The sequence below is a fragment of the Falco rusticolus genome, chromosome 5 (genome assembly GCF_015220075.1).
Source record: "Falco rusticolus isolate bFalRus1 chromosome 5, bFalRus1.pri, whole genome shotgun sequence".
Classification (NCBI taxonomy): domain Eukaryota; kingdom Metazoa; phylum Chordata; class Aves; order Falconiformes; family Falconidae; genus Falco; species Falco rusticolus.
In genome coordinates this window covers 59,717,518-59,740,682 of record NC_051191.1, presented here as the reverse complement: position 1 = coordinate 59,740,682, position 23,165 = coordinate 59,717,518, and the positions used below count along the sequence as shown (strand labels likewise).

The following is a 23,165-nucleotide window of genomic DNA, read 5'->3' as shown; positions in this document are numbered from 1 at the left end:
AACTGACAGGATGTGCTACTGCATGGTGACGTTTTTGCATATCTGTTCCTTTCTGTGTGTGTACCACAGCTCCTGTGCTGGGTCAGTGTCAGGGCTACAGCACTGCACCTGAAAGCCATGGTTTAAATGGAAAAAGCAAGAACCAGCCCTGGGAAGAAAGACTGAATTTGGACTGGGAGCAATGGAAAGTCAGGAGATGACACTGGGATTGAAGACTGCTATGGAAGCGAGAAACTAGAAGTAAGGTCTGGCTAGGTAAGAATAAGAATGGGAGCTAAGAGAAGAATATATGGGGACCAGTGGGACAAAAAGTCTGTGTGGAGAGACAGCACAGATGTGATCTGATGTGCAGCAATAAGGAAGGCAAGGAATGGCTGGGCAAGGAGCTACGGACCAAGAAAGAGCAGGGGGTGTGTGGACAAGTATCTTATGGAAGGCAGATACTCACAGGGATCAAGGTGCAAACATAGAACTGGGCTGGGCTGGAGAGAGGCTCTGAAATAAAGGGGTACACTATGAATGAAGCAGGTGTCTGGGGAGGGAGTCTGAGAGAAGAAATAACCAGGAAGTCAGGGTATTAGTGGGGAGGGGAGAGAGCATGGACAGAGCACCAGGGATAAAGGCACTGGATGAGTCAGCCAAGGCCAGTAGCACTGGTGGCAAACACTGGGACTCAGTGGGCAAGATGTTTAGGACAAGAAAGAACAGGACAGATGTTAAAACCAACTACATAAGGAGAGTGGGACTTGCCTAAGAAGCCAGCATAAAACAGACCCAGCATGAAAATACAGATGAAGCGGAGGCAATGGAGAAGGAAAGCCTATCTCCACTGTGACCTTTTCCCTTCAGAGCTCAAAGTAGATTTTAAATATCCTGAGTGTTACCCGTTCTCTCTCAATGAAAAATATTTGCAAAGACGTCTGTACAGCCACAGGTGATGAATGTGAACACATGCCTGCTCTTCATGAAGTGCGGGTCAAAGTGCCAACCTTGGTGAGTCATGCGTGTGCCAATACACAGCTGCCAGAGGGAATATTTTATTTTCCAGTTTGCTTTGTGGTAAACTTAGGAATCGCCATGCCCATATATCATATGAAAATAACTTTATTAAGGTCAAAAAGTTAAGCACCCAAACTTTAGGAAACACAACCTTCATTTTCCTTCCTTGTACATAACCATTATGAATCAGTCTTTAAATACATGACTGTGAATTATTTTTTCCACAGGTCCATTCAGAAGGGTCCACCAGGTAGACCAGCTCTGAGGCTAAATCTGGACTTCAGGAGGAGGCTGTTTGCAGGACCCCTGCTTCATTTCTTCCGAAAGTTGGAAAATGCATAAATTATGAGTCAGGGAGTAGCAGAAAAAGAAAGAGCACTTTGATGATCAAGGTAGCTGAAAGGCATCTTAGTGAATTGGATTCTGTCCTTAACTGTGCCAAAAAGTCAGATGAATTTCTGAGAAAATCCTTTACATCGCACTTCTCTATAGGAATTAATGTTGTATCCCTCAATTTTTTGCCTTCTTAGTTTGAAACACTGGAAACTGACTTGAAAATTTTTCAATTCTGCTGCAATTAACTCTTGAGAATGACATTTTGGACTGCTGTTTACACATAAAAAAAGAAGAAAGACTTAAAAATTGGCATGGAAAAGAGCAACTGAAATTATTTAAGAGCTGAAGAACATGTCTATCCTTGAGTTGCCCACCAAACTTTTTGACATGTGACTTGAATGCAAGTTACAATTATGTTCCTGAGGAGTAAATACCAGCTGTAAAAAGAATCTTTAATCTACTGAAGAAAAGTAAATTAAGAACCTATGTCTGTAGCTGAAGCTAGGCAGATTCCAACGAGGAATTTGGAATAAAGCTTTACCAGTGAGAGTAATTAATTACCCCTCAAATATCAACTCAAACAAATCATCAGCTCTATCTCTTGAGGTCTTCAGATTGAGACTAACTGCCTTCCTAGACTATTTGCTTTATACTTTGGACAATTCTGAATTATTGGACTAATTACAGGGATAACTGAGTGAAATGCATATAGGTCTGTAAAACACAAGAAGTCAGACTATGTGACCTAACAGACATTATCTTTATTAATCCATGTTCTAGGCAGTCACGGTTCCAGCTGAAGTCAGAGGAGACTTCTCTATGATTATATAAAATACTAAATAGTGCTACACAGACAGAAAAAAACAAGATCTAAGGTAGCTCACTTAAGACACTCAAATACAGTACTTACATTTGAATTTAATCTCTTACTAGTTCTATTTTACATCTATAAAATGGGGCTGATAATCTCACCGTAGCTAGAAAAGATGTTTTGAATGTGCACTGATTATCATTTGTGAAACTTCAGTGATGAAAACCACTGAAGTGCCTATGGGTAAAACAATAATTCTTGCCTCAGGACAGCATTAGAATAGTGTGAGAATACTGGACAAAAAATGCTGAGTGGGTAACAGCTCTTTTGGTCAGAACTGGGTATTAAATGATGCAGAAAACTTGTGAAAAAAACCCACAGTATGTGATCCAGTAATCAAGGACTGGCATGTAGATGCAAAAGCATAAGGGAAGCAAATAAAGTTCACAATCAGTCCTGGTTCTGGTATTTCCAAAGAAACCTAGAGTTTTCAGCCTGACCGTGTTCCTCAGTTTATTAGCTGATATGTCTGCCATAGGACACACAAGAGAAAATGTAATATAGTAAAATATATAACTGCAGCATGACATAAATTCAGGTTTATCTCCTTTGAGCCTACACTAGGGAGAAACCTGTCTCAATTAGACAAACCAGCAACTTATCCCCGAGCATTTGCAAGTCTAATATGAGTCACAAAAAAAGACTAGAAAATTGTGGAAAGTGAAGCTGATGGGGTCTCTACAACTAGATTTGGAGAGGAAAAATCATCCCATTGAGGGATAGGAGGAACATATGATTAGGTGAAGGGTGGATCATGTTGAAAGAGAGATGTCAGTTACCATGTGGATAGGGAGTCAACACATGGAAGGCCGTATGTAAATATAAAATGATCCCAGACTACATGGAACTTCTGGTTTTGTCAGAGCCTTGATCTCATTAATGGCCCTAATGACCCTGATGCCTCACCTGAGGCCCACACCCATGGGCCTAGGAGCTCTATTTAAGCTCAACCCTGGCCATTTATGCTTTGCTTGAGCTATACTGTAGGAGTGCTGATCTTCTGTACAGCTACAGCCATGCCCCTGCCTGGCTATGAAGCCCATGGAACTGGATCTCAACACATGGATTGGCTTCCTGGCTTGATTTCTGTGACTATGGACCTGCTTCATGGTTACTGGACCTGATCCTATTTCTGGCCTACTGATTGTCTTCCTGGGTTGACCTCAGACCTGTCACATTACCAATTATACTACATTTTGACCTGCACTTTTGGTTAGACCTGGACATCACCTCTGGGCCTGTCCTGCTCACCTCTCTCCAGCACTGTAGGATCGAGACCTGGCCGGCAAGGTTCTCCCCTTGGCTCCTGACTCACCTCCCTTGAAGGAGAAGCCCTGCTTTTGCTGCTCCCTGACAGATTTAGCCTTGTGTTTGGATGTTGGGCACTCTGGAGGGAGCAGCTGCCTTGTCAGCTGGAGCCAGAAAGCAATGCAGCAAGTCTGACAGGGAGAGAGAACTCTCTAGCCAAAAATAACTAATGTAGTTTTTTAGCCATAAGAAAAGTTTAGTCACTGGTAGCTCTGTGTGTGTGACCAAGTGTGTGCACCCACAGCTCTGGTTGGGATGGAAGAATGACATCAGCTTAAGCAGCATGCCAGCAACCTCTCAGTCATCTCTTTCCTCTTGCCTGCTGAGAGCTGTTGATACTTCCCAAAACATGTGGTAACAGAACCCTCATGCATGTTTATGTTCAAGGCAGGATGAGGGCCTGCCCCTGACCAGACTGCCACAATGTACTTCAGAGTCTGAGTCAAAACAATGCTGCTCTGACAGAGGCTGATTTCTGATGGCTGGTCATTAGCTGGGTGAGGCTGTCGCCTGTCTTGGACTTTTACGGTATTTCTGTGTCTTCAGTGATGTTCTGATATCTGAGGAATCTGTCTTAAAATCAAGTGGGCAACAAAAATGATCAGCCTAGGAATGACAGAGGTAAGGTCTCGTGCTTGAAGCTAGCCTTGGTGAGTGGTTTCTGAAAGCTGGTACAAGCACAGAAGCTGTGTATAAGCTTTGTGGAAGGCACTGCATGTTCTCTGCCCGTTTCCCAACAAGCGAGTGTCACGCAATGTAACTGCTGTCATTACCTTCCATGATGGAGATTAACAGGAAGACGTTTACTGTTTTATAGACATTGTAAGCAATACCAACAACAGCCAGCTTGTAGCTATTGAACCAGGCTTTCATTTGTGAGCTGAATAGCTGAAGTTTGGTGGGGATGGTGACCCATGTGCTGAGAAGGGGGGGTCTCATGGGCGCCGTGTCTGCTCTCACCATCTTGGGAAGCAACTGAAAGGGACTAATTGGTAAGCCTGAGTCTGTTCAGTTGGCACACTAGCTTTCATCATGACAGTAGTTATGTGTTTTTTTTTAAAAATCTAATAAAGAAGGAAGGGATGTTATAGCTTTTAATTATGTGTGATAAGCTGGGCAAACCTGTGGTACCTGAACGTTCACAGGAGGAGCTGGAACACCCTCACCTTAGGCAATAGCTGGTAGTCTTGGGCAATGAAAATCCAATCTAAAAGATGGATTAGAACATGCTGTCTAAAAAAAAATCTTTCTTTGGACAGAATGGCGTATATATGAGTCTTTTGAGGAGCAGCTGAGGGAACTGGGGTTGTTTAGTCTGAAGAAGAGACTTTGGGGGGGATCTTATTGCTTTCTACAACTATCTGAAAGGAGGTTGTGGGCAGGTTCTCCCAGATAACTAGTGACAGGACAAGAAGAAATGGCTTCAAGTTATGCCAGGGCAGGTTTAGATTGGATGTTAGGAAAAAATTTTTCACTGAAAGGGTGTTGAAGCGTTGGAACAGGCTGCCCAGGGAGGTACTGGAATCACCATCCCTGGAGTCTTTAGATACATGATTTAGTGATGGACTTTGCAGTCCTGGGGTAATGGTTGGACTTGACCTCAAATTCTTTTCCAACCTGAATGTTTCTATGTATGTGTCCCTAAGCTTGTTAAAACACAGATGTTACTGAAGAATAGAAATGGCTGTCAAAGTCAATGCAGGTGGCCAGCAGCAATAGCTTGTAGGGATGGCTAATAGGCTAAGAGTGACCAGTAGAAGTGGTTTGGTCATGCTATGTGGTCTGCTGAAGCTAGGGTCAGGCCTTGCTACCCAGCTCTGACAGTCTCAGGCACAGGCCAGCAGAAACTGCAAGCATGTGTCTCTAAAGCAACACTAGCAGCTGCTTCACCAAAACCTGAGAGGGCTTGAAATTATGGTTGTGTTATAGGAAAGGGCAAATCGATTTATCTATCCTTACACTACATTGTTCTTACAGTACATTATTCTGTTTAATTTTACTGGCTTCCATTTCTTCAACAATGTGCTGTTTTGGTAAGTCATTAGATTTACTATATGGCAGCAGGGAGGCTGAGCTCTCAGATGAGCCCTTCAGTTCTTGTTTTCCCATGTTTTGAGGTGGGAGATTCAGCTGGTGTTTGTTAGAGCCGTAGAAATTGAGCTGTACCATTTTGCTGCCAGCCTAGAATCATGCAGGAGGATTATACAATCTTAGCTTCTTTTCAAACTGATTCTTTGTTCCGAGAATCTGCTTTACTTATGAATGTAACTAAACAATAGGGAGAATGGTACTTTCAAGGAATATTTATGTTCTTAATAGCTTGCAGAGACTTCAGGGGAAAAAAAATCCTCACCAGCTCATAAGATGTAGAAAAGTGAGTGGCCAACTGGTAGGACCTCACAGATTTTTGTAAATTTGGGGAAACTCCAGAAGCCCTGTTATCCGTAGGCTTTTTCAGAGTTCAGCATGCTCGGCCAAAGGCTCTGTAAGCCTTCCTCACCCTGCTACAGCAAGTCCTAGGAAACTCATTGAGCCCATCACCTCCTGCTACTAATTTTGAAAAACTTCCCTAGGAGATTGCTCCTTTGTCCCTCAGGATTTGTGGTATATAGCTACACAGGCAGAGCTATGTGAAAAGCAGACTTCTGAATCTGGTAGCAGTACTGCATTCAAACTTGAATATAATGAAGAGCTGCAATTTGCTGGGCACAATGACCAGTGTTCAGACAAGTGCACAGCACAGTATTGTTCTCAGTGTTGCAGGCAGAGCTAACACATATGCAGCTATTTTCCACTCAGTTATTATTATCTTCTGTAGAGGGCAAAGCTCCACTGGGTTCTCTGGTCCTGCTGTCATTTTGTACTGTTCAAGACTTTTCCAGCTCATGCTATTCCCCAGAATAGACACTGTTCCACTAACTCCAACCTGTGGCTTCACCCAGTTAAGAATGAAAGATGCCTGGCTTGCACAAATATTATTTGCAATGAGGAGAAAAAGCAGGTTCACCTGATTGCATTGCTGGACTTAGTGGACATTGTCTTTTCTTGCTTAATGTGAAAACTGATATGTCCTGTATGATGTATTTTACCCCAATTATTGCATTTCTGATAGGAAAACATAGCCTTTTTTTGTCAGTCTCTTTCTCTCAGCATCTTTTTACCCACTTCTGTTGATAACCACGTTCTCTGATTACAGGCATATGCATGAGTCTGGCATTGTTTATGAATTAAATCCCATTTCTGTATTTATATTTGTGTTTTACTTTTTGGGGACAGCTTCTAACATGCCTGTAAGGATGCAGAACTCTGCTTGGTAGAAGAAAAAATAAGTTTTTAGTTCTAATACCCTGGAATACATGTGTTTCCTGTCTAGGGTCCAAAGAGCCAAGCGAATAAAATGTAACCTGCTTATACTTGATTTTATTTCTTTCAATCTAGACCAACTGGTGCCAAGACAGATCTTCTGAAATTAGGCAGTAAGATAGAGATAATTATGTCCACATTTGTCTCTTCTTGACATTTCAATCAACCTCTGAAAATTTCAGGCTAGAAAGCAACCTAATCAGCAGTAGGCTTAATTTTAAAACTATTTTCTATGTTGAAATTTGGAGGTATCAGCCCTGCAAAGCATCACCGATAAGCATTTGGATGTTGCAATTTGTAAAGAGTATTTTAAAATGTCAGACATAAAATTCCTGTTTCACATTTGGTGGTCATTAAAAAAGCAAATACTTGGGTTTTTTGCTAAAGTGCAGGTGATACTAACACCAATGGAAACCTGTACCATCACTTGAAATGGGTTTGCATGAAATGGTAGTAAAGGTGTCTGTGCTGGTAGTGGTTTCAATGATAAAAGTAGCAGCAGGCATTTAACAGAATTCATTTTAAACAGTTACTTTTGAATTTAGTCTCTGCGTTTGCTATCCATTCACTTGTCAAGGCTGGTTTCTTCAAATACATGTTTGTTAGCTGGCTGGAGTGGACACATCCAGTCTGTAGGCTGTTTTAGAGATATTTGCAGCTCAAAGCATAGTTTGTTACATCATACGTGTTATACTGTACTTTTCTGGATTTCAGTACAGAAATACAAAAATACTTGAGCACTATAGCAAATGAGACAGCCAAAAAGTCAAAGAAAGGAAAAAAATTACAGGCAAGGAACTGAGGATGAGAGCTTGAGCAGCCTGCCAATGCTTACAAAGGAAAATCTATGCTAGACTAGGAATTGGACCCAGACATCCTCAATGTCAGTCCAGCCTTAACCACAAGACTGTTCTTCTGATTCACAAATATTATTACAAATTAGCTAGTAATTCTCTGAGTCCTTGTGATTCATTATTCATAAACAGTGGAATAAAACTATTGCATTCTTTGTAAAAATGCAACACTTTGGGTTTGGGTTTTGCCTTGGTACCACTCAGCCTTTCCCACTAAAGTGTCATTGACTGAAATGTGAGCTGTGATCTGGCTGTTACCAGATTTGGAGATAGCTGGCTGTTTGTCATTGTTCTGCATACATAGCCAGGATTCTCACAGGATACTACTCTGTGACAGAGACTAGACTGGTAAAAAGAGGACAGCATCAGCATTTTAGCTGTCAGAGCAAGGGATGCTTCTTGTATTCCTTTCATCTGAATAAGTACATTTTGTCTCATAGGTATGGTATATACATCTGGGGCTTAAGCATGGGCTTTCAGAGATGTCTTAGGTGATGAAGTATTATTTAAAGCCAATTGGCCTTTGGTTCAGGATTTTGTGGGCAACATCTCTTCATTGTGGCTGGATACCCCTGAAAATGTCTTTATAGCTTCTCAGGACCAAACAAAAAATCCAAAAGGTGTCTGTGACCATCGAGAATGGATCTGAGCTTGCTATCAAGACCTGGCTTAAGTGTAAGCTTCTAAAATCCTGTGTTACTGCCTCGTGAGGTGCTCTCTGACCAAGAACCAATTAAAGAAAAGAAGTTGATTGTGCAGCTGATCTCAACATTAACCCTAACGCGCACACATCTCAAACTCAAGTTCTACCTAAACATGATCAATAGCCAACCTATAGCCAGCAAAATAAATGAGAATCATGTTGCTGGGCGTGAGGAAATCTAACTGTGATGCTGCTAACCATATTTTAGGGGAAAAATGGCTGTCAGGCGTGCAATGAAGAAAATCTGTGCTAGGACATGAATCTATCTGGACAGTGAACTTTGGGAAATCCCCTTGTCAAATCCAATGGCCAGTGACTGTAAGAATCATAGAACAATAGATACCATGGCTGAAACAGCTGCAGAAGTCATCTAGTCCACCCACGTATTCACAGAAATACTACCACCAGCACATCATTAGGTCAGCCTTAACTTTGAATAGCTGAGTCCTGGAAACTGCCTAAATTGGATGTTCCATGACCTCTGTGGGCTATCTGTTCCACTGCTGCACTACCCTTATAAGAAATTTTTTCTTAATGTCCAGCTCAATGTCCTAGGCCACAATTTGTGGCTGTTGTTCCATGTTGTGTCATCTGATGCTACTGAGGAGAATATAGATCTGTTATGTTTGTAATTAACATTCAGGTAGTTGTAGGCTATTAGATTAACCTTCCCTTCACCTGCCTAAACAAGCCAAGATGCCTCAAGATACCCTTGCTGCTCATGTGCTCCAGGCCTCTGACTATTGTGGTAGCTTCTGCTGGACAGTCTCCAGGTTCTTCACATCCTTCTGCAATGGAGAGGCTCCAGACTGGACAGAATGTCATATGCAGCCTCACCACTGACAGCAGGTAAAATAACTTTCCAGTTATGTTCCTCAGTTCTCCAGCTATACTCCTTCTAATGTAGTGTGGAACACAGCTGCCTTACAGTGACAATGTACTATCAGTTCTTTCAGTCTGACATCCAGTGTAACCTCCCACTAGTTTTCAGCAGTGCTGTTACTCAACCAGTTTGCTCCCAGCATGTAGGGATGCACAGAGTCATTCCACCTCAGGTAAAGAACTTTTCATTTTTCTCCACCTGACTTCATGAGGTTTCTGTTGGCACAATCCTTGAGTGTTTGGTATCCTTTTCAGTTGAAGATGTTCATTGTGTCAGTCAACTGTCATAATTTTGCATCTTCCACAGATATGCTGAGGGTGCACATCTGTGTTATCCAGGTTGTTATTGAAGATTGAAGTATATGGACCACAGAATCAGCCTCTGGAGTACATCGTTTATTACTGGCTGTGAGAAGGTGCTAAGCCTTTGGTTATTGTTACCTTACTAGTTTTAGGGTCTAGCTGATTTTCAACCCACCTAGAAGTCCTTTGTTCCAACCTTGGTGCTGAAGTGCCCAGAAGATAGCAGAGCTTTACCAGTACTAGACATCCCTAAAGCAGCACTGGGGGATTGTTTCCTAAGTTCATTCATATTGATTCATCAAAAAGACTGTATGTGACAGTATGGGGTTGATAAAGGAAAGACTATGTTCAAACGGGAATTAGGCATTCATGGAAGACAGGGTGTCTCTGTTGTAGTGGAAGCTCCAAAACTCTTACTTTTCCCTTCCCATTCTGACTTTGCTTTTTTCTTCACCTACAGAAGCTGAAATTTATGTTCATTGTGCAGTTTAAGGAGAAGGGATGAGGCCTGGGGTGGAGAAACAGTGAAGCTTTTTTTTTTTTTTTACTTACTGGTAAAAATTACTGGTAGCTGGTGTTTACAGATCCAAACAAACTAGTGGGAAAAGGCCACCTTCACCTTATGTTGTCCAAACCTGTTAACTCAAAACATCCTCTTCTAGGAAAAAATCGCTCAGCATTGTGTCATAACGTTTAATTACAACAGCTTTCTGCCCCCACCCCAGATAAACTGGAAGAGTTCCAGAGATGAACAAATTAAATTGATTCATTTAATTTTGCTTTGCCTGCAAGTCTTTCTGGTGTGAAAAGGTGGGGCCAAACTAAAAACATTCCCTATGCAAATCTGCATGGCTCTAGATTCAGGTATTTCATATCCAAGCTCTATGCCTACAGTTCATGCCTGTTAGCAGGAGGTCAGAGATGAAAACCACCTCATACATCCAGGTCAGAGCTTTTATAAGAGGGCCTTTTATTAATTCACCTCTTCCTCACCACTCCTTTTAAGGGTTCAATTTCTTTTTGCTTCCTGTTAGGTTAAGGGTAATTACACATCCATGTGGTAAGGAGAGAGTGGATTCCTTCTTCCGTTGTAGACAGTAAGGAAAACCAGAGGAAGCATCAATTTGTAATATGAGATGACCAAAGAAATCCTTAGCAATTATTACATCACAACTGCATAATTATAAAGATACATTTTCCTCTCTAGACCTGAGAAACTGCAGGGTTGAGCTACATCCTGTACATGTGCAGTATGACTGAACAGTGCCAGAAGTAAGTTGTAACTGAGAAGTTCCTCTGGTTGCTAAGCTGGCTGGGTCAACTGCTTTTACTGTCACAGGATACTGAGCATCCTTGTTTGAGCACACAGTTGGTATTATTGTTGATGCTCAGACTTATTAGTTATTTCTCTCTGCCATCCGTGGTAGGATTTAATCTGAAGTAATCTGAGGTGGAAATGAAACATGGTGCAAAACAACTTGAAGGGCTTTTCATTTCAAATAAGCTTATTTAGTTTACCATGTATGGCATAGTTTACTGAATACCAAATCAGGAACCTACTGGTAAAGGAATTACATTTCTTCGAGAGAAGCCTCTCGGAATACACCAGTGCTGCAGATGTTTCTGATCATGGGAATGTGTTTCCTAGAGCCACGTGTAAGAGAGAACAACTACACAAGGCTGCCTTTTATACAGACGATGTACTTATACTATCTTACATTAATTAACCCTGGACTATACATATTTTTTATTACATCAAAGCCCTGATCTGAAAAAAAGGTGTACTGCTCTGGTCCTAAATCTAGTCCTGCTATACCTGTGGATTTCATTTTTAACCTTAAGCATTTGACTGCGCAGGGACTTCCCTGTTGGAGGCCATCTTGTGTGGCCTACACAGGTCTTCGCAAGAGATTACTATCCAGTTCACAGCACTCAGGCCCACTAGTCTTTCTTGATGTATTAACCTCTTATGCTACATATATCCAGCAGCTCTCTGGAAGGATTATCCTGAGGGCCTTTTTCCTCCATATTCCATCACTTGTCTTCATGACTTTCCTCCTCTACACAGGGCATGTGACTGTTTTCCCTGGATGAGCTAGCAAGCGTCACCACTGTCAGGCTGGTGATAACCAAGGCTGGTTCCTCAGTTAGCCCCTATCTCTGTTTATCCAGCTGCCTTGTACTGGATGTGTACCTCTGCATACCCTTATGATGACAGCTCTATCACGGGGTTCCCACCACCCACCTCCCGTGCTAGGGGCTTCCTCTGGCCTTAGGGCTGAAGGGAGGGAAACTTCCCTTCAGCTCAGTAAACTGCTGCAATGAAGTGACTTCAGGTCCTCCACCTTTTGGTTACTTGTTCTCTTGGCATTTTCATGAGAGCCGAAGAATCTGTTTTCCATTTGCTGTACTTTTGCCGGAGACTGTAATTGCTCTTTGAACCTACAAGAGCAGGAAACCCATTAAAGGCCCAAGAGGACAGGGATTCGATGCCAGCCAGCACATTCCTCAGCTCCTTTCATCCTGCAAGTGGAGAGTGCTTCTGGCTTCTTCAGAAGGGATATTACTAAATTTTGTTCAAATTTAAGGCTGATTTCAAGAGTAAATCTACCATTCACCATATAGTTATCATTATTCCTGCTATTTGGATGATTATCTTTATGGTTGTTATTATTACTAATACAGAAATATCTATGGAGAGGCCTTTAAAGAAAACTCAAGTATCAAGCTTGACTTTCAGTACCTTGCAGACTGTAACAACAGATACAATAACAAGAAAATCTAGGCTAAGGACATGGCATACCGAACTGCGTAAAACTCTTGGTCAGAGCTTTTAAGGAGCTTTTGGAAAGAGAATGAGAAAGCTGCATACTGTATGGGAAATAACAGCTGCCTCTTTCAGGTAGAAAAAGCATGACAAATCTTCCATGTATAATAGATCTTTAAAGATGCACCTGCCACCCAATAGGATTTTTTTTTGACAAAAAGTGGCATGGCTCAGAATAAATGGGATTGGTGTGTTGCTGGATTAACCTGGATGTGCACCCTCTCTGTTAACTACAGATAAACTTCCAGAAAGTGGGTTGCTGTCACTTTGTCTCAATGCAGTGTGCCCCACAATGACTGCATGAGACCCTTAGGATAGATAACTAGTTGGCCACAGCTGAGTCTGTCCCGTGGATTCTGGAGTGAGAGAGGGGGAAGGAGCACAGCACAAAGAGAAAAATGTAAGCCTCAGAAGGTACTTTTTAGAAAACAAAGGTAGACTGGGGTAGTACTGTGAGCAGGAAGGCACAGGTATTCTGAGCCTAAAATCTGAGAACTGAGGAGCTTGGATGCGATGCAATGAAAGAAGGAAGCCAGAAAAGATGATTTAATGGATGACCCAGCTGGAGTTTGTCATTTTAGTGAACTTCACAATATCTAGTCTTTCTGTGCTAGGTTTTGACCTCTCTGATAGTTGGCTCTAGTTACACAAATCTTCACTAAAGCTGATATAATGAGCTGGTGGAGGGTTATCTCAGTGCACAGGAATGTAAGCAAAGTGGATGATACTGTTGTCCCATCCTCTGCTGAAATGGTGTTAGGTAAGGACACAGGAGACATGAGGATATCCCATGTATCATGCAGCTGTCAGAAAGGTCTTGAGACTTCTCTAGCTTAAGTCTGGGACTGGGTCCTACAGAAGGGAGCTAGACAGACCTGTGTAGAGGTCAGTAATGCCATCTCCCAGACTGTGGTAGTGATGGCAATACTTGAAGAGGAGCTGCCACCTCTTTTATGTATTTCTGCTTATAAAAGAGGAAAAAAGGGATTTTGCTAGGCAATGCTACAGAGCAAAGCCTGTCATACATGCTCTGTGTGTTGAACATAGTTACTGATTCCCATATTTGTGGTGGTCATGGTTAGGAAGGAACCTATGCTGAACATTAGAGCGACCATCTCACTCCCAATAGAAAATGGCACTTTGCATGGGGAAGCTTTTCTCTGATTAACCAATAGCTAGTTCAACTCTGCAGTTTACAACAATCAGCTACTGAGAGTGGGGAGCCTTTGCTGGCGATTATTCCAAATTCCTTTATCTCCAAATAATCTAGCGTAAAGAGCAAGGAGAAAGCATTCATTCCAATCCTTGGCATTGACCAGATAGCTGTCTCCTTCCTTACTGATTCTTCTTGTACTCTAGGTTACTTTAAATGAGAACACATATCACACATAAAAAACCTGCATAAAAAGTTTGTAACGGTTATGGAGTCAAGTGCTTAAACAGTTATGAAATCTGGGATTAAAGTTACCCAGGAAACATTTGTGCAGATAGATTATGATGCTGACTCCATTTCAAAATGCACAGACTATTGTTTCTCTGGACACTCCTTTGCTCCACAGGCAGGAGTGAACTGCTTTGAGGGCTACTCATGGCTATGAAAGCTTTGCAGTATCCTCTGCCTCACGCGTTGTGGAAAGTAGATGGTGGTGGTCACTGGAGGAGGCAGAGGATTGCAGAAGAAGCAAGAGTCATCATGGGACTGAAGCAATGGACTGCTGCTCTGCAGAGCTGGCTGATGTCCCTGACACTGCCACAAAGCTTCAGTGTGATGCTGAGCAAGTTACTTCATGCCAGATTTCCTTTGGGTGATTGTGACATGACTATCCCTTGCTTTCTGGATGCCTGAGATACCCTCCAGTCCCAGACTGTTCTCTGAGGCCCAAAAGGGTTATTTTCAATATGAATTGGTTTTCTGATCCTATTTGCAGAATGGGCCCACAGACAGTGTGTGTGTGCGTGTGTGCTGGGAAGGCATGGGCTCTGGTGACAGGGGTGCAAGGGATTGAAGCTGGCATTTCAGCCAAAGCCCCTAAATAGTTGAACCACAGCCAACTTGCAAAAGGGACTGAACACTTGCAACTGCATGTGGGCTTTGTGCTTTGAATATAAAAGCTGCAGCATGGTAGAAACTGTGAAAATCCAAGTCCTTGCCATTCTGTATCAGGTACACAAAATCTTTTGACCCTGCACTTCTAGCAGGCAGCCTCCGATCTATAAAATTCATAATAGCACTGTGAAAACAAATTTGTGGATGTTTCTGAAGAAGTTAGGTATGCTATTTCACTAAATGCCATGAACTCAAAAGGGGTTTTAGTCATTCTGCTCTCAGAGCATGGTTTAAATCCTGTTTACTAGAGAAGATCTAGGTCCATCCACTGAGCAGGATAGAGATAATTATGAAATATTAATTTTCTCAATTGCAGAAATTCTGTGGCAGGAATCCTGTGAAAGAAATTTTCTACATTGCAGGTCTCAGAGAAGGGAAAATAAAACTTCAGTGACAACCCTTGGCACTTCCTGTAAGCACTTCCTGGCTTTGCAGCTACAATAGTATTTGAGCATAGCTTTTGTGCTCAAACTATACATTTACAGTCATCTTGTTTTGTTGCCTACCAGTCCCTGCTGACCTAAAACTTTCTTGACAGATAACATTTTATTGTTTTAACTAATAGTCAGCCACAAGCTCAATTAAACCAGAGCAAATCTTGTATATAGAAAAATTGTTTTGGAATAAGTGGTTTATTTGATTTGGCTTCCTTTGATTTGTTTGTACAGGAAAAATTATGAAATATGTGAACATCCCTCATTAATTTTCTATTCATCCAGACCCTTCTGGATGGGCATACAAGCACAACCTTAAAGGGTCAGCAGGTATGTGTGGGAGTTGGAGTACATCTGAGATGGTGGCTGATGACCTGTTGTCAGGTTTTTTTTCAGAAGCTAAGTTCATCAACCCTTGTGGCAGCCTTTTAGCACAGGAAATGTAAAAATATTTTTGATTGGAAAATAAAAAGAATGTAATAAAAATAGTATTTTAAAACTTTTTTTGTTTCCTCTGCATTCTCTTAGATTTCTGCTCCTTGTTTACAACTTGGAAGAAAAGGAACCAGATTCTTTCACCCCGTGAAAGGTTTAACACAGGTTAAAGCAGCAGCTTAGGATTTTTCTTTAGTAATAACCAATAAACAAAGCTAAATCCTTTTGCAAAATAACAAATTTAATCGGACAGGCAGCTTTGCGCCAGCTTCCGCCAATCTACTGCCCGGTGCAGAGGCACAGGAACCTGAGGGGCCACAGCTGGTCCCCAGGGAGACTGGCAGCACTCCAGCCCAAGCCTGCCCAGCAGATAAAGGTCCCAGCCTGTTGGGAACATGTAGCGAAGTGTGTGACTGTCCCATTGGTACTCAACGTTGGGAAACTATTACAGGAATGTGTAGTTCAACAAGCCTCTACACACAAGCCTCTGTTTTTTACCCTAGAGATAAGATTTCATGTTATGAATTCTCAGGGCTTCCCCTGTTTTGCTGGGCGGAGGAATCCTGGCTTAACCCAGAAAACGATGAAAGGGGCCCATAATGTGGGACACAGGCAGACCTTGTCACCTGAGGTACCTGCAAGCCACCTGGCAGTACATTAGGGAAGCTTTATAAAGCAGGGAACTGTCACCCGTGGCACAGCTATCCAATGCAGAAAGCAGGCAGTAGTTTACGTAGTCCCACCCGTGTTAAGTTCAGGCTACCTGAGCTGGGTGCTAACAGCAGTACAGCTGTAGCAGCTCAGTGCAGGCTGCAAAACCTGCCCAGTTCCCTGGGGGAGTACGCTTGCTAATGGCTTTACCATGAACTCCATGGCTACAGTTATCAGCACACGCACAAGATGAGATAGTTTAAAGCTAGTACGAGCTTGTCTGCATGACCCACTGGCTGGCCTGTGATTACAATGTCGCTGTATGCTTAGCCTCTATGCCCCCTCCTGCCCTGGCTCCTTTGACAGACCACTAAACACACATAACACATTTTTGAAAGGAAGGACCACCCCCCCTCCTCCACTCAGAGGCTAATGGAGAAAAACCTTGTTCAAATACAAGTGCACGAAAGGCTTCAAAGTAATTTTCTTGAAAGTGGCTGGGAATAATTTCTTTCTTTGCCTCAGAGCTTTTTCTTACTCTTTTTTTATGTAAATACTTGTAACAATGGCTAACAGTCAGAAAAATGTAAGCTATTTCTTAGTGGGATTTTTGTCTGCCCACTTCTACATTCCAAACTTTTGTCTTTATAGCTGAGGTCTTGACTAAATTATATAGCTTAATGTTGAGCTAGGTACTACCTCTCCAGAACTAGCCTGCTGGGACTGAGAAGTATTCTTGTTAAAAGCCTGAAAGAAAATAATCTGTTCCAAATGACTTATTCTTGGCTCTGCAGCTGATTGTGTATATACGCCCTAAGTTACATTAATGTGGAAGTAATAGATCACAGAGACCTGGTAGTGTTGTATACATTACTTACACATAAAGCCTATGGCCATGACATCATTGCCCTTGTTCTGGGCTCCAGTGATGGCTTAGCCAAAAAGAGTAACTAAAAACACAATGCATTGTTCTTCCTAGCTGCTAGGGCCATATTGACTTTGTGAGTCACCCTCAGCTTGCAGGGGTGATACATCTAGTCATTAGTGTTGCTAATTCTCTGGTTTGAGAAGGGAATATTGCCTGCTCTGAGAAAACAGGGAAGAGGTGGGAAAACATTGGAACTGGTCACAAACTCATTAGCATCTCTTAGCCTTTCTGAGTTCATTCGTCTGTGACACAGATATAAAAGTAGGATCTGAAATTGTTATAAACAGAGGATTCTCTTGAGGCTTATATAGGATGATTATTGTTTTTTGGTAAATCCTGATGAGATGCTCAGGCTGACCACAAGACACAAAGAACTAACATGGACAGCATGTTTTCCTTTGTGTTTGGTTGGCCTGCCAGCAAGGACACCCAAGAGATGGAAAGCTAGAAGGGCAGGACTGCTCTGCTGGCCTCACTTGGAGAGAAAAGGAGCTGGAAAAGCCTAGAGGCAGGCCTAATACCTATACATTCTTATTTATATATGCTAGCACATATGGGAAGATTTGTGTAAGAAAACAACAATAATCTCATCATATAAATGAGGATAATATGAGTTGCAGTAATTGTGAAAAGCTGGGACTAGCTGTGCCCATAGTAGATGACTACACTTAGCTTCACGTAATCACTTGCAGTCTTGGGAGATAAAAATACAGCAAACTAGAGGGCCAGGAAATTTTGTTCAAGAAGTTCTCTTTGAGCAACAAAAAGCAAGGACCCGCTGAGGATTAGCACTGGCTAGGAGGAACTGCCGGTGATGGGGCATGCTTAGCTGAAGCCACTAAGAGGAGCCACGAACAGAGTTAGAATGGCCACAAGAAGCAGCAAGTCAGAGGGACTTGTCAGGGGTTCCTGCCCCAGCTCAGCTCCAGCTCTGAAGAAGCCTTTACTACTCAGCAGGTGACTGGCAGTACCCCTGAACTGTCAGCTTGAGTGGAGCGTTTCTAGAGCAAGGGAAACAACAGTCTGCTGTAGCAGTTGCTTCAGCAAGCAATGAGAGAGGACTTTGGCAAGCATGGCTGGGGGAGTTGGTGGATGCCTGTTATTTTGTCCTTTTCTTCTTTATCTCCAGAACAGCGCTGTTCTGCTAAGCCATTTATGATTTGAGTGTTCAGCTGTCTGAACACTCAGTTAATTTAATTTTCTCAGGTTGGGTAAAATTCTGTTTATGAGTGACCCTTAGAAACTGAAATGCCCTTGTACCTGTCAATCAGTCTGGCAGAAAGGGTACATTGATTGCTTCCTTTATTTTTTATCTTTCCCCTCTCATATACTTGAGGAAGGAGTGAGGAAAGTGTCTGATTGCTTGTGTTTGAGTTCTTTGCAGATTTGGTGAGTGTCTAGGGGAAGGTTGCATGAGGAGCTATTAGGAGCTTGGTACCACAAAACTGGGGTTTCATTTTACATGTAGGGAAAAGATAGATAAAGGCCCTGAGCACTTGACAGCCTAGCAGTTTTTTACACCTCTGCTGAGCAGAGTCTGAATTCTTGACTGTGTCTGAGACATGCTCGCCATGTGGTCGCAGTATGTGAAGGTGTGTAGGAACCAGATATAAAATAACTCATTTGAGTGGTAGCACAAGTCTAAACACAACAGCCTGGACTTAAAGACAGGTCAAAAATGCCCAGGCAAGATCTTGTGTAAATATCTAATGAGTGAAGCGCATGCCAGCACCGATGCACTACACTTCAGTACCTGTGCTAGCTAGCAGGTAGGTGTGCCCCATGCTGTCCTGTCTCTGAAGGGTGGTGTCAAGGTGTTCTGACTTTCACCTGGGAGGACTAGGAGAGGAAAGAAGTGGCATAGATTATGTCCCCACAGTAAGCGGGGCCAGAGGTACACTGTGATCATGCCATCAGCATTGCCCAGAGCCATTGGGAAAGCTTTTTACAGCCAGCCCATGGCCATCTGTTAAACAGCTTCTGTTCTGATGGCCACTCTGGAGACTGCTTCCAGAGCAGTATGAACAGTATAAACAGTATGAAAACTTTTGTTACATTTGCATCCTTTGGAGCCTGATGTTATGATGGTGAGAACAGTCTGGCATGATCTCTAACATACCAGGCTGCTCTTGAGCCTGAGATACTCTTTCAGTAGTAGTCAGGACTGGCAGAAGCCAGCTGAAGCAGGGAGAAGGGAATGCAGCTACGGACTGGCTTAAGGCTGCCCATACAGCCCTGCAGGAGTCAGCTGTAGGGAAAGGATTATTTGAGACAGACTCAGGTCTTATGGTACTTGTTCACTAGCACAGGACTAAGAAGAGTCTGTTGTTAACCTAAGAACAGCAGTTTCCCTGCAGCTAACTCTGTGAAAGACACCTTTGTCTATTCTGCCATCATCTCCCATGGTATTTGTACATGGACCCTAGTGCCGTCTGCTCCCTTGGAAGCTGACCCCTGTGTGCTGCCTGAGGAGCTCCGTTCTGTCTACAAAGAATTCCCTTGCCAGGGCAAGAATCCTCCCTGGTATAAAAACTGCCAGAGCTGCATAGTAAATTCCGTTTGCATAGTAAATGGTGTGTCGGCACCATGGAAGGGACAAGCCAGATAAACCCCAAGAGTTTCAGATTCCTTACAGAGACCGAGCCAACGACTGGAGTAAAAGAAGGCTGCAGGGCATTTTGAGCTGCAGTGGTACTGGTGCTCCTGCCAAGGCTGACCAGGTTCCAGGGGGAGCAGCCAGCAGTCCTTTCCCTGATGCTGCCCTTCCCTGCCTTGCCCTGGCTGAGGGCTGGATGCAGCGCTGTGTGCAGCCCACTCTTTCACTCCCATTTTACCTGCATGGACTTCAATCTGTTCCCATGCTATTCCCATGCTCCTCTATCCCTGCTGAAGGGAACTGTTTCCTAAAATCTAGCCCAAACCACCTCTGCCATTAACATGCCCTTTCACCTTGGTGCTCTTCTTGGATCCCCTTAAATGGGATTGTAAGGTGTCTAACCTTCTGCATCTTCAACTTTCTGAAATCTCTCTTCAGAATGGTGTTCTGTTTCCCACAATGGGGAAAGCTCCACGCATAAGATGCTGCAGAGAACCTTTGCCCCCACCCAATATCTTGTTTTTCAGAATGACGCACACCCTGCTCTGCTATTACTTAATAAGAAGTGAAGTCACTGCTTTCCTCCCCTTCAAACTGCTCCACCCTCAGTCAGAAGGTCTGCTTCTCCACCCTTTGGCATAACAGCTGTTAGGGGGTGGAGGTGAGTTCAGGGGTGGTGTTGACCAGCCTCTCATCTTGTGGCGGGGGACACACAACAAAATCCCAGTCCTGTCAAAGGGCTGCTTTAGAGCTGGGGACAGCCCTGACAACCTTCCCCTCTTCAGTGCTTGTGTGTATTTCATGTAAGCACAAGTGAGAAAGATAATTAAAGTCAGTCTGTGGGTTTAGTTTAGGATGCAAGGAAAAGTGTGAGCATAGCAACATCACTTAGCTGTTCTTTATCTGCCTTTTTCCTCACCCTGGAGGTAAGATTTCACTGAAACACCCACCCTCCTACTTTGGCGGGTAGCAAGAGGCTGAGAAATCGGTGTGTATAAAGCGGTGTGATGTGGGGCTAGGTTCTCTGCTCTGCTCAGACTTTGCTTAGAAGTGGTGGGAAGGAAGAGACCCCCTAGGAGCTGGCTGCATCTGCATCATTTTGCTTTACCAGTGTGAATGCAAGTAGCCCAGAAGCTGCCCTAAACATACACCAGCATCCAATAGTTCCTTAGGGACTATCTGCCAAGTAACTGTGGTTGGAACACAATGTGGTGCAGCCACTCTTCCTTCCCACCCTTTACATGCCCTTCCCAGCATGCTGGTGCCTATTCTGGCTGTCAGATTGCTGGAGACTTCACTGCTTCGGAGACACCACAGGCAGGGGAGAGAGGCCTGGATTGTATTCTCCATCCCTGGAAGGAAGAGTGTTAACAATTGGGGCCACAACATTATGGGGAAGGCTCTGGGGAATGCATTTGCTCTAAGAGGTGTTATGTCCCTTCAGAACCTCTGAAGGGGAAGTTTGCAAATTGAGAGGTTTAAAAGAGGAAGTCTGCAAATGTTCAGAAAAGAAACTGTATCATGCAAGGATGCAGAAAAAATGTGCAGGAAACTTCTCATAGTAGGGGGGCCAAACTTTTCAACTGGTTTTCATGCAGAGGGTGACAAATGGTAGGCACCAGTCCCATGAAAATGACAAAGAGGTGGTGAGGGACAGAGTGCAAAAACATGAGGTCTGGCATACAAGGAGGCAGCTGGTAGGTCCTGTGGTCAGGGTGGCCAGCTGTGCTGGGTTTGAAGGACTGTACCTTCACCTGCCTTAGAGCAAATGTAGTTTTCTTCCAGCTTTGTTGGGGCCCGCTGAGGAGCTCTCTGCGTCTGTAGCTACCTTTCTGCTATCCCCTGCTTCAGCCACTGCATACCAGTTCATGGCTTCTGCTCCACTGTGCTACGGCAATTTTTACACCAGTCTCTGTTTCGTGTGCTTCTCAGCCACTTCCTGACTGAAGCACCCATTAGCTCTGCTGTGCTAACTCAGATGTTTTATGATTATTTTAATAAACTCAAAAAGAAAGCAGTAAATGGAGAAACAGAGTCCCACTAATTCTTTTATTTGTTTATACGGAGGTAGCACCCACTGAAATACTAGCATCCCCATTGTGCCAGGTGCTACAGAAAAATGGAATGAATACACAATCTGTCTCCCAGAGGGACAATGATTTTCATATGGGACGAGACAGGTGGAGCACAAAGAAGGAATGAGCTAATACTAGTTAATGCCAATGGTCTAGGACTTCAGCTTTGCCATTGTTTCAGAGCTCACATTCCTGGGTCAGAGAAACCATATTTTTGGGAAAGTTTAGTGGAAATGGTTTTGGAACAGTACCAAAGTCCTCCCAGGATTCCAGTTTTCTTAGTCTCAGCCTCAAAGGAATTTACAGCTGGCTCGGGCAGAGCTGGAACTCCCCACAGGAAGGATTTTGTTGATATTCTGCCTTTGGAGGACAGTGAGCTTCTCTGTGAAGGGCAACACGTGTATCTGGCCATCCATGGCACCACACCCACTACTCCTCCAAAGAGGATAGAGTTTCAAGGACTGACCATGCCCATCTGCCCAGGGATTATTAGGAAAACCTGTAGGTGGGGGTGGTGTCTGTGGGCCGTGGGGTGGGGGTGGTGGGGTGGGGTGGGGTGAGTTGTGTGTGTTAAGCAATCAGCATTGCTCCCAGGAATCTGTGGGAAGTCAGAGACAACGTGAACTGGCCCCTGTGCCCCCACATGGGCTCTGCTCACTGCTGGGCTGCTCTGTACTGCCAGCAGCCTCTCTATGCCTCTGCTAACACTGATGCTGACTACAGTGGCCTGGCTGGGTCTCTGTAGAGTTGAAAATAGCAACTTGTTCAGGACAGCCTCACCTGGGAAATATGTGCAGGGCACAAGGAAAGTGATGGGCAGCTCGTGAGATCTGCTTCATATGCAGACTGACTGCTTCCTGGCAGCCAGGAAAGTGTGCTACAGGCAGTCTTGTCCAAGATACCCTCCTCAGTCTGTTATTTCCAGTCCAATACAAAACCAGGGCTGTCTGCCCGATTAATAACATAAATCTGGCTTCTGTCAGCTCAAGGAATAGTGCTTTCCTGTTCTCGAGGGACACAATAAGTACCTTTTTCTCCTTCTAAACAGCTTCCCAGGATTCCTCACCTGACTTAAAGCCTTCTTAAATCTATCAACTGAAAATAAGGTTGCTGATCTGATTCCCAGGCTCTGGACTTAGCAGAGCCCGCATCTCTTCCAGATCCCTTAAGGGGATAGCCCCTTTTACTGTCCCCAGTACGACACACATATCAGTTTGAGCATACACTTTGCTCATGTCTCTAGAGCATCCTCTCCTGATTTGTATGTGGAGATAAGGGAGATTAGGAGAGGGAATCCATAAGAAATTTAGGGGAGGAAAAAGTGCCACCTGTTGCTCATGTTTCTGGGAAAATGTGGTTGAAATAGGAGGAGTCATCCTAAACCTTTTACCTTCCTTTTGTACCCTGTGATGCCTCTGGATATCAGAGTCATCACAGACTATATAGCAAGTTTTGTGGAAGATAAAGCACTGACATCAAACCATCAGAGGGAT

General features: G+C 43.5%; 1 protein-coding gene across 3 annotated transcripts in view; it reads right to left on the bottom strand.

Annotated features, from left to right (window-relative positions):
- Nucleotides 1-23,165, bottom strand: part of SYN3 (synapsin III) — a 206,418-nt gene that overhangs the window by 61,972 nt on the left and 121,281 nt on the right. The window lies entirely within an intron of this gene.